Genomic DNA, 10,152 nt, shown 5'->3' with positions numbered 1-10,152 from the left:
TAATTGCCCTTGTTCACACAATTTTCTTTCTCAATAATCCCATATGTTCCTGGAATTCAGAGACCATATTTCATCTTGTCAAGGATGATTACAGCACTAAATGTAACAGTGACACCAGTGTATTCACCAGGTGCTGACACATGGCAGAAACACAGAGTCATAAGGGTGGCTTTTAGGCACTATTCAGTGTATCTTTAGTAAACGCTTTCCTTGACCAGCTGCTAATTTGCTGAGGACAATTGCCTTAGAGCAGTTTCAGGCCGGTTACCTTCCCTATAGCAAAGGCAATGAAGCTTTCTCTCTCTGCTTTGTTTCCAGCGGTTAATGCAGGCTGTGTTGGGCCCTGCATGTCTCTTCAAGCAGTCTCCAAGTTAAGCATCTTTAGGAGAGTCTCTTCCCCAATTAAAAATACAGATTGCCCCACAGTGGTTAGGAGTCTGCATTGCTTATGTTTTGCAAGGGAGAGCACAGCATCTCAGCACCGCACAGCTGCAAAGCCGGGCTATGTTACATGTTCTTCACCTCCTATCTGTCACAGTGTACTTGCTGCCTCTCTCCACAGGGCTGTCAAGGAAATTCCTCTCTTAGACCCATTAAGGAAAATGAATAATCACAGGAAAAGTCACTCAGTGCATTTGTCACATACAAAAAGCCACACCAGTGAAGCAATGCAGCCTTTTCTTCTTTTCCAATAGGGGAGCAGGAATCACCCAGAGTCCCACATATCTGGATTTCTACATTCTGTTCTACAGTGTAGCTGGTACATGTGAAGGCAGCGCAATGCTTGTCTCAAGTGTCTCCAGTGTACGAAGCACTTCTGTCAAAATCAGTTATTGTTTACACCTACCGAATTGCCTGCCTCAGACACTCAATACAAGATACATTTGTTCAGCAAAATAAAATAACTCACACTGTGCTCTGCCATGTTAAGAGCAGAGCTTATCTGGATCAGAGTAGCCACCTAGGAGGATTTCAGTGCATGGCAAAGGGTAATATTTGTGCCATGACTTCAAGACAGCCACTTTGGTGGTAATTTATCTTTGAATCCAAGGTGGCTGAAATCAAAGGAACTCTTGAAATCAAACTTATATTATTGTACACATACGTACTACATAAACACACCTTCCAGCTCTCCCTTGTTGCCAGCATGGGAGAATTTAGCCAAAAATATCTGATTTCAGTCCATGCAGAACTGGTGGGATGCAGGGGGTGTGCCAATGTGCATGTGTTCCTACTGAGAATGCTGGCCATCGGGAGGCCAGAAGCAGCAGTATTTCCTGTTCTGTTTAATAAGGCACTCCCATAAATCACAGGAGTGGTCACCTGCTGCCAAGGCCAAAACCACTGTTATTCCTTCAGCTTATTCATACTAGAAAATAATAAAATTCTCACACACAGCATTTTGCTAAAGCAACACAATGTACTGTCTGTAAAATCAAGCCCTTCCTGCTTTTGTCTCAATCAATACAAGTGCTCTCTCATCCACTCTGCTGCTGTTTCAGCAGCTATTTCATTTCCATCTATCTCAGTCTAGCAGAGATGTCCTCCTTGTCTTCAGACAACTCAAAAAGTTTTAAAAAACTGTAAACTGGGTCACGTTGTGCCAATAAGGTTGTAAACCATGTTAAAATCTTGTTTAAGCAACCTTCAGGGGTGAGTGCCACTAAAGAATGACCTAACAGCTCGACAGATGTTTGAGAGCCAGGAAGCTTTGTAGAAAGAGAAGCTGAAAGGTGTGTTGTGTTTGATGTTCCTCTTAGCTGCATCAGTTACTCTGCCAAATTTGTGTGGTTCTTCTGCAGAAACAGGGGCTGGATCAGACCTCTACCCCCTTGTTTTAACTGTACCGACAGTAATCCAGTTTAAAGCAATTTGAAACTTAAACTTCCAATCAAACCATTACTCAAAAACATGTTTTTTATTCCACATTGTATTTTGAGTTTGAACTGTATTTCTATTCTATTTTGTGACATTTTAAACTAAATGCATTTAAAACTCCTAAATTCCAGTTATCTCAACCATTTGACAACTAGGATTCTTTTTGAAGTACATCACATTACAAAGCACCTCCTGTAATGCTTTAAGAACTCCACTGACCTATTTATTTGGTCACTTGTGTAGTCATTCCCAAAACTATCCTGATGTTATCCACTGACATGAAGCCAGCACAGATGTCATAAATCATAGGCATTTATTTCCTACATGGTCTATAGACACTTCTGCTTTTTGCAGTACTAATACTGGGACTGGTACAAGGAAGAGGACATGCTATGACCACTTATACCTTCTGCATCTTTCTTTTCTGGCAGATGGTTGGTTTTATACAACAAAATTAATCACAACTCAAACTGTATTTGTCTAGGACGTGTGAGGCAGCTGGTGTCTGTTTATGGTATCAAATACGTTCACAAGTCTAGTTTCCTTCTTCATTTTTTTTTGCTACTTACTTCCCTTCCCATAAATATCTCTCCAGTTTATTTAACTCCTCAGGCATTTCTTACTTGCACTTGCCAGCACTTACATCAGATACTGTAAATGTTCATTTCTGCAGTGCCTACATTCTGCTCTTTTTGCTGCAAGATTTGCATCTGCCACTCTCATCTGACACAGCTGTGCCTGGCTGGGGAGACTGAGGTAATGTGAAATTTGAGGCTATCTGTAAAGCCCAGGTGGTAAAAGGTTTATTTGTAAATGCTCATTTGCAGGGATGCATACCTGGCCAAGAACTCTGAAAACACCCTCTTTGTGAGCCTCTGAGATTGGGCAGTGCTTTGGCCTCAACTAAATGAAAGCCGAGGGCCTGCCTGCATCCTGCTGATGCCTCTACAGCCACAGCTCACCCTGCAGCCCTGTGAGGGCTTTGGTTCACCTTCATACCTCCCTTCTCTGCTCCCTGGTTAGGATTGGTTTCAAAACCAAGTGAAGGCAGGAGCCATTGTGCTCTCACTAGCGCCTTCTGGGCTGGCCCTACTTTTTGGTCAGCAGTTGAACACAGCCTGATGTTGCTTTGATTTGTTGAATTTTGCTTATGTTATGTTGGATGCTGGAGCTCTTGAAGATATTTCTATGGAAGATCTATTTTCTCACACAGACAGATGAAGGACACAAGCTGATCTGAATTTATTAGAACTTGTCTCAAGACAGACCTCTAAATATAATTCATATTGCAAAAAGTATACGTTGCCCCAGAAGTTTCTAAAGCCTTTTAAAAGCAGCAGCAAAGAAAGTGGCATATAATGGGGATATGCAAAGGAAGGCTGTCTGGAGTCCTATAATGAAGGTTGTATTCTTCTTTATCACTGAGAATGCAGCAGAGTGCTGTGGGGATGGAGCCTGACTTGAGGCAGGCTGTGCTTGGATGCTTCCTAAGGTTCTCTCCAGACTGATTTTAATCTCTATTTTATAGTCTGCAAGGGTACTGTAAAGAAAGGATTTATTTGAAGCAGAAAATCATTGATTTTGACCTGAGATTCACGACATCTGGGTTTACCCTTCCTCAGATATGCAAGCTGTAATTTGCTGTATTTTCATCCCAGTCACAGAATGTGCTCAGACATCAGCAAGGCCATGGGGGCTGCCCCCAGTCCTGCACTGCTCCAGTGGTCTCCATGGCAATCCAAACTGGTACAGCTCTTAAAACTGATCTTCTTATTAACAGTTGTGTTCGTTATCAAGAGAAATAAAGAGCTTCCTTACTGAAGGTGCAAAGCTCCTCTCGCATAAACTACATGAAAAGAATCTTCTAATTAGTGACTTGGCCCAGCCAACTACCTCTGGTTGCACCCATTTGTCTCCAGCTTCTGCCAGTGACTCCGACCTCCCTGATCTCACATTAGTTCTCTGGGCCAGCAGAAAATGACCAATTTTTACCACTAACAGCAGTAAGGTAAGTCAAGTAAGGCCTTGACTCATGCTAGTTCCACTGAAAAAGGCACTAATTTTTGGTAAAGAAGGGAAAGACAGCATGTTAAAACATATCAGATAGAAATGAAGAGGATAAAAGGCCTTTGTTTCTGCTTTTTTAAAAATAGGAACAAAGAAGCAAAACAATAAGAATAAAAGAAAAATGAGGAAAAATTTCTCCACAATCTACCAGTCGTTACATTATTCAGTGTTCCCAGAAAAAAAAAGATGTTCTGGCTTCTGATCCAAATTACAGATAAGAGTTGGCAACAAAGCAAATAGAATAAGAAATGTTCTTTTATACAGGGAAGGTGGGAGAAAAAATGTCTTGTTATCTTGCTCAGAGCAGCCCAGTTCTCTGACAGAAAAGGTGACGTTTACACTCAACCTTATGAGGGAAAGTAGATAAAAGAGAGAAAGAAGAAGCAAAAAGTGGGTGAGAAAGAAAACATATTTTTCCCTCACTTCTAACATTTTTGGTGAAGCACAAATTCAGTGGATGAGTTGAGGAAGTTGATGTCCTTCTCTTCCTTCTCTTCCTACTCCTACTGTTTGGTGAAGCATGAATCCTTCAGATCCTGCAGTGATGATACAAGCACATGCTACCCAACACAGACCAGAGCTGAGCAAAGTGCTTAATATTAGACACATATTAATATTAGACACACAAATATTATGGCAGTATTTATGCCTGAATTTTGGAATAGTAGTCTAATAACTTCCAGCTATAGTGCAGTAGAAATTTCCCTTACTCCCTACATTTGTTACTGATAACATCGGTTTCCATACAGTTAAGAGGAAGAATTAAGAAGTTACATCCAGCTGAACATGAATGAGTCACACACATCCCTGTCAGAAACTGTTCAAGAAGTGATTTGTGACTGCCTTCTCTCTGCCTCTCATTCAGGTAGAGATCATTAGAAAATATTTAATCAAAGATGAGTAATGAACTTGACAGAAGCTCGCCTGACAAATGAGGGAATCACTTCATGCTGAATTTTTCAAGTTAGACCTTACATGTTTTTTTTATGAAGTTAATGCAACTCTATTTATCTACTAGTCTATAAGACTATCACAGACCGTGAACTTAATTCTTTTAGGATAGAAAAACAAGACAGCCTTTTTGGGGATGGTACTGAAAATTTTGTAGTCAATTAGAATGCTACAGTGAAACAACAGAAGCTGTTCCATCATGGCTCAGTTTTAATAGTCATAGAAATGGTAGAAGGACCCAATGCTAGTCTTGTAGAGTATCATAGCCTTTAAAATAATTATTTTTGAAGGAGCATTTACACAAAATCAGCATCAGATACAGAGTAATGATACTGAGCACATCTAGAGAACATGAAATCTACTCTGGTTTTTCTTTTGCAGAGACGCACTGCAACCAGGGCTCTCTGCTGAATTCAAATAAGGAACGTGATAAGCTTTTGTTCTCATGACCCATCTCAGGATACATTTGTGGTTCTCTGGCCACCCACAAGAAGTTCAGAGCAAGTCATTACTTAGTGAGACATCAGATCATAGCATGTGCCATTTAGCTTAAAAAATAAAAAAAAAAAAAAATAATGCAATTTCCAAATGGAAATGTGAGAAAGAAAAATATTTGTGGAAAGCAAGCATAAAGACTGTATATTTGGATTATTTCCATTCCATACTTGAAAAGAATTTCTTTCTGTATCTCAGTATTGTATTTTCATATCTCCTGGTGTGAATCACATTCTGGCTCTGCGTCACACTGATCCATCCACTCTCTAATGAATACATTAGGGATATTTCCAGGCAATGAGGTGAAAAAAAGAATCATTTGCAGCAAGGTATATTCTCTGAAGTGTATCTTCTTCCTTACATTGCATTTCATCATGAAGAAAATTCATTTCTATTTCGAGGGTAAACTGGAGGAAAACACCTCGGTCACATTATCCAAGCAAGGTGCTGTGAAACAAATGTGCCAGAGACTTGCCTAATGCAGGACATTTTGAAGGGAAGAGCTCACTCTATATGTACAATCCACATAGTACTCCAGATCCAGATTCCTGCTTAGTGCCTTAAAGTTCTATTGTAATGCAACAGTAAAGACAACCCTCCTTCCAGGCACTCCAAAAGGCCCGAGGGATCCATGGGATGCAGTGTTACAGTAGCAGCAGAGTTCTTCCAGCTTGTTCAATTAGCCCCTGCTTTTTATTGATGTTCCAAACAAAAGAAGACGGGAAAGAGCTGAAGGCTGTTATACTCCAAAACACAAGTGTGCGAAAATGCAGTCTAGAATTGAAAAGTCAAGCGAATGTCCCTCTCAGATCTATAAAAGCCTTTAGAATAAAAGCAGAACACTACAAACAGCCAAACATTAACAGAACAATCTAAAATCCATTTATTACCTGGGCAAAGAGTAGCCAGCTGCCACGCTTCTGACATTGTGGCTAGAGACCCTTCTCTCAGGTAGGTATGAGCAATCAAGGCTATTATCAACAACATGCTGTGTTGGAGTACTTGCTGGCTTTGACTCTTTTAACTGCTAAAGCAGGGCAGATAAGGCTGGAGTAGAGTGTGCAGAATAGAGCATTATCTGCTCACAACCACTGCAAGCTGCTCAGCGTTTTACTTACAAAGAACATTAAGGGCCAGTCTCTTCATGCCTTTGATATGAGACATGAATAGGTGGCATTATCAGACAGTGGCCCTGGACTTCTCCAGAGTGCAGGAGCTGTCATAAAGCCCAAGGCAGAGCATTTCTTCTTTGGCCTGATTATATTTTCTATAGGTACTTTCCTGCAGTTATGCACACCTTTCAGAATACACAAGCAGAGAATCACTCTCCATTTGCAGAAGGATAAAAGGTGTTGGATCACTATCTCTATATAGTAATTAGCCTCCATTCAATAAACAGCATGGATACTTTTGTGATTTTTGCTTAAACTGAATTGAAGCCTAACCTGTGTTGGCACTTCAGGATATACTGCTGGGTACTTAGCTGTATCTTTAGGCAGCCAGTTCAATTGTTTTCATGCCATTGCACTAAGCATCCCAAAGTCTAAAGGATTTGAACAGTTAAATCCCACTTTCATACGTGACTAGGCAGCTGGAAGCCAAGGAGTAAAAGGCACTGAATGGGCCTTAAGGTTTAAATCGCATAGGCACAGACGTGAAAACCTACTTTACTCCTGAAATGCAAATGGATACCTAGAAAAACGTTCCAAAAGCAACTGCAGTCTGACTTCTGCTTTCAAAAGATGTATTTGAAGTCAAAGTCATGTGGCTTTGGCCCCCTGACACTTAAATGATATGACTTGGATTCCTAAATCAGCCAGAAGCTTATGGAAATCTTATTTCTTTCTTGCACAAAGGAATTTATCACAATACGGAGGGGGTAGGGGAAGTTGTAAGGTAGCAGCAATCTTTTAATGCATTATGTTTCTACATTGTTGCACACAGCTATAGGTAGGCTGTTACACATAGATTTTGCTGCAGTTGGATTTTCGCATTTGCATTTGAATCTTTAAAACAATAACAGTCAATATATTCTCATTATTCTCTTTGTATCCTCGCAAAAAGATAAGAAATCTCATTTAAGTCAAAATCACTTTTATTGTCCATTGATCTGCATAACCAAAACCTACAACAACCAACCTCCCAGATAAAACTAATAAACCAAGAGCACCTCATTAGGACCCTCACTACTGCAAAAATGGGCACTAGGGGAGACAGATTTACTGAGATGAGGGAAATCTCCATTGCAGCCACATTTTTATGGTCTTTTTGGTCAGGATGAGCTGACGGTTATCAGAACCCAAGCACTTCCAAAGGCAAGGTAATAATAGTATTGTCTCGCAGAAGTACTACATGTTCCTGGAAATGGCAATGGACTGTGATTTCTTTAGTGATCTAATTGGTATGTCATCGCCTCTATTATTTCATTTCGCTCAGTATGAGCTTAACAGATACAGGGCTTTCAGAACAGAAGAATGATGCATTAGATACAAGTGAAGGGCTGGAAACACGATAAAACCAATTCCCCAGGAAATGGTCAGAGCTCAGACCGGAGAAATAAGGGAAAGGTTAAATTACAGATGTAAGACTGCTGTTCTTGAGATGGTATGTATGCCTTGGGAACGAGACTATTTGGATCCAAGGTAAATATACAACTGTGATGACTACCTGCAATTCCGAGTAGCTATAATCCCATCAGAGATGTTGCTTCTCCATCTTTAACTTGCCTTGGAGAAATCCATTGCCTTCCAGCTCCCAGGAAGCAGCAGAAATTACTTTGTGGCCATGTATAGCATACTTATGGCGTGGTTAAATCCTGTTTAAACTCCGTGAAGTTTTGAATCAAATTCAACTCTGGAACAAACAGTTCTGTTGCTGCTGAAATAATACTTCCTCTCCTATAAAATGGATCAGTTTTCATATCTAAGGTATATGCAGTCATGTCTGAAACTTCAAAAATGTCAATTCTAGAATAAGAACACTTCTGGTTGCTCAGCTGCTCAGTGATCACAGACAACGCAGGATAAACACATAATGATGCTGTGCAGATATGGGAAATTGGCAGGGCACTGATCTGATTATTAGATGGCTGCTGGTAATCTTTGCAACGTAATGAAAAATAAAAGCTACTGCAGATCAGAGGCTCAGGCATCCAGTTCACATAAAGGAGTTTGTAGGCCCATGTTGTGCTTTTCTGATGGGATTTCTTATTCAGTAAGGTTAAGAGTTGGATGTTTGACTGTTAAGATCCCCAAATGTTGGAGCAGAAACCTTCCAGTAAGCCCTTCATCCCTTTGCTGGTTCTCTCATCCTCAATTACAGAACATCCACCTAGAAGAGATCACATGGCTCACAGCAGCTATCCTTGCCAGCTGATGTGTTTGTTCTAAGTCATTTCTTTAATTTCATTGCTTTATTTTTTGCTTCTCCTCACCTCAGTGTGCCAATTAACTGAAGTCACATACTAAGAAAGCAGTATTTTGTGGATTATCTGTTAATTTAGACCACTGTATCTAAAGTGGTGCCAATAGCTGAATGGACGATCTTATAATAGTGTAGTTAGATTCTTTTGAATATTAAATCTGTTCCTGTTCTGTGTAAGCAAAGCCAGAGACTGCTGCTTCACGGGGAACTAAGTGGTTAACCAGCCCTTTGAACTGCCTGAAATCTTCCCACCTAAATGAACACCAAAGCTGCTCTGGTGCAATGTTCTCATCAGCTTTCAGCTAAAGATCATAAACATACACAGAGGTCAAGTTGTATCCATGCTAACACCTCAGTGAACTCATCTCTCCTGCTTGTAGACTCACCTACAGGCGAACATACCTTCTCTTAAAGAACTCTAGAGGCTTCGTGAAAATCTGTATTCAGCTCACATAAGGCAGATGATCTGAGCAAGAAATAAAATCTGATGGTAGATGAAGGTTTGCAGTGTGCTAGATCACGAAAATTGCTTTAACTACCGTGATTAGCAACTAAATCTATATACAATTCAAAGCATACTTTCAGACAATTTGCCAAGGGCTATAATCAAAAAAGGAGTTATTCAGTAAGTTCCAGGCTGATCTGATCAGAGCTTTCTACAAAGAACATTATCGTGTTATCTAAGCGATGTTCTTTTAGTTATCAGTCTAACACTGTTTCTCTTTCAAATCTAATTCTCACAGTTATAAGGGTTCCCCTCTGTCTCTCCATCTGCAATTATAGTGTAATAAAATTTATTTTATTTTATCGATATTGAGGAACACACTTTTCTACGGACTGCGAAACAGGAAGGAATATTATTCTCAGATGAATCATCCCCAAATGCAAAGCATAAATTCTTTTGTATCTCTGATTTTATGAGGAGTTAAACATATATATTATGTTTTAAAACATAATTAACCTATTTGCATCTGTGGTACCCTCTATACTTGGAGAACAGTATGGCTAAAGAAATACAAACAGAGATGAAATTAAACCACAGGCACAGTTTGCTGACTGTGATTCCAGAGGCAGATATGGCTGAAATGCCAACAAAGCTTCCTGGCACTGAAAAGTTCAATACTTAGTGCTGGAAAAGGAGAATGGTTTCAAAAGCTTTCAAAGCAGAGCATAATATTTTCTTGCCAGATGTCAGCATTTGGATGGAGAAGAGGGAGAGGATACAGAGATATGCACAGAACAGAGATATGCAAAGATGGATGCTGAAGCAAGATAGGAAGGGGCTTACTAGAACATGGGATGTATATTTGGCAGCAAACTTCCCTGTCTGGAAGCTAA

The sequence above is a fragment of the Coturnix japonica genome, chromosome 9, assembly GCF_054131305.1.
Source record: "Coturnix japonica strain WE chromosome 9, WE-NBRP24, whole genome shotgun sequence".
NCBI lineage: Eukaryota > Metazoa > Chordata > Aves > Galliformes > Phasianidae > Coturnix > Coturnix japonica.
The sequence above is the reverse complement of the archived record's forward strand: the minus strand, read 5'-3'. Positions refer to the sequence as shown.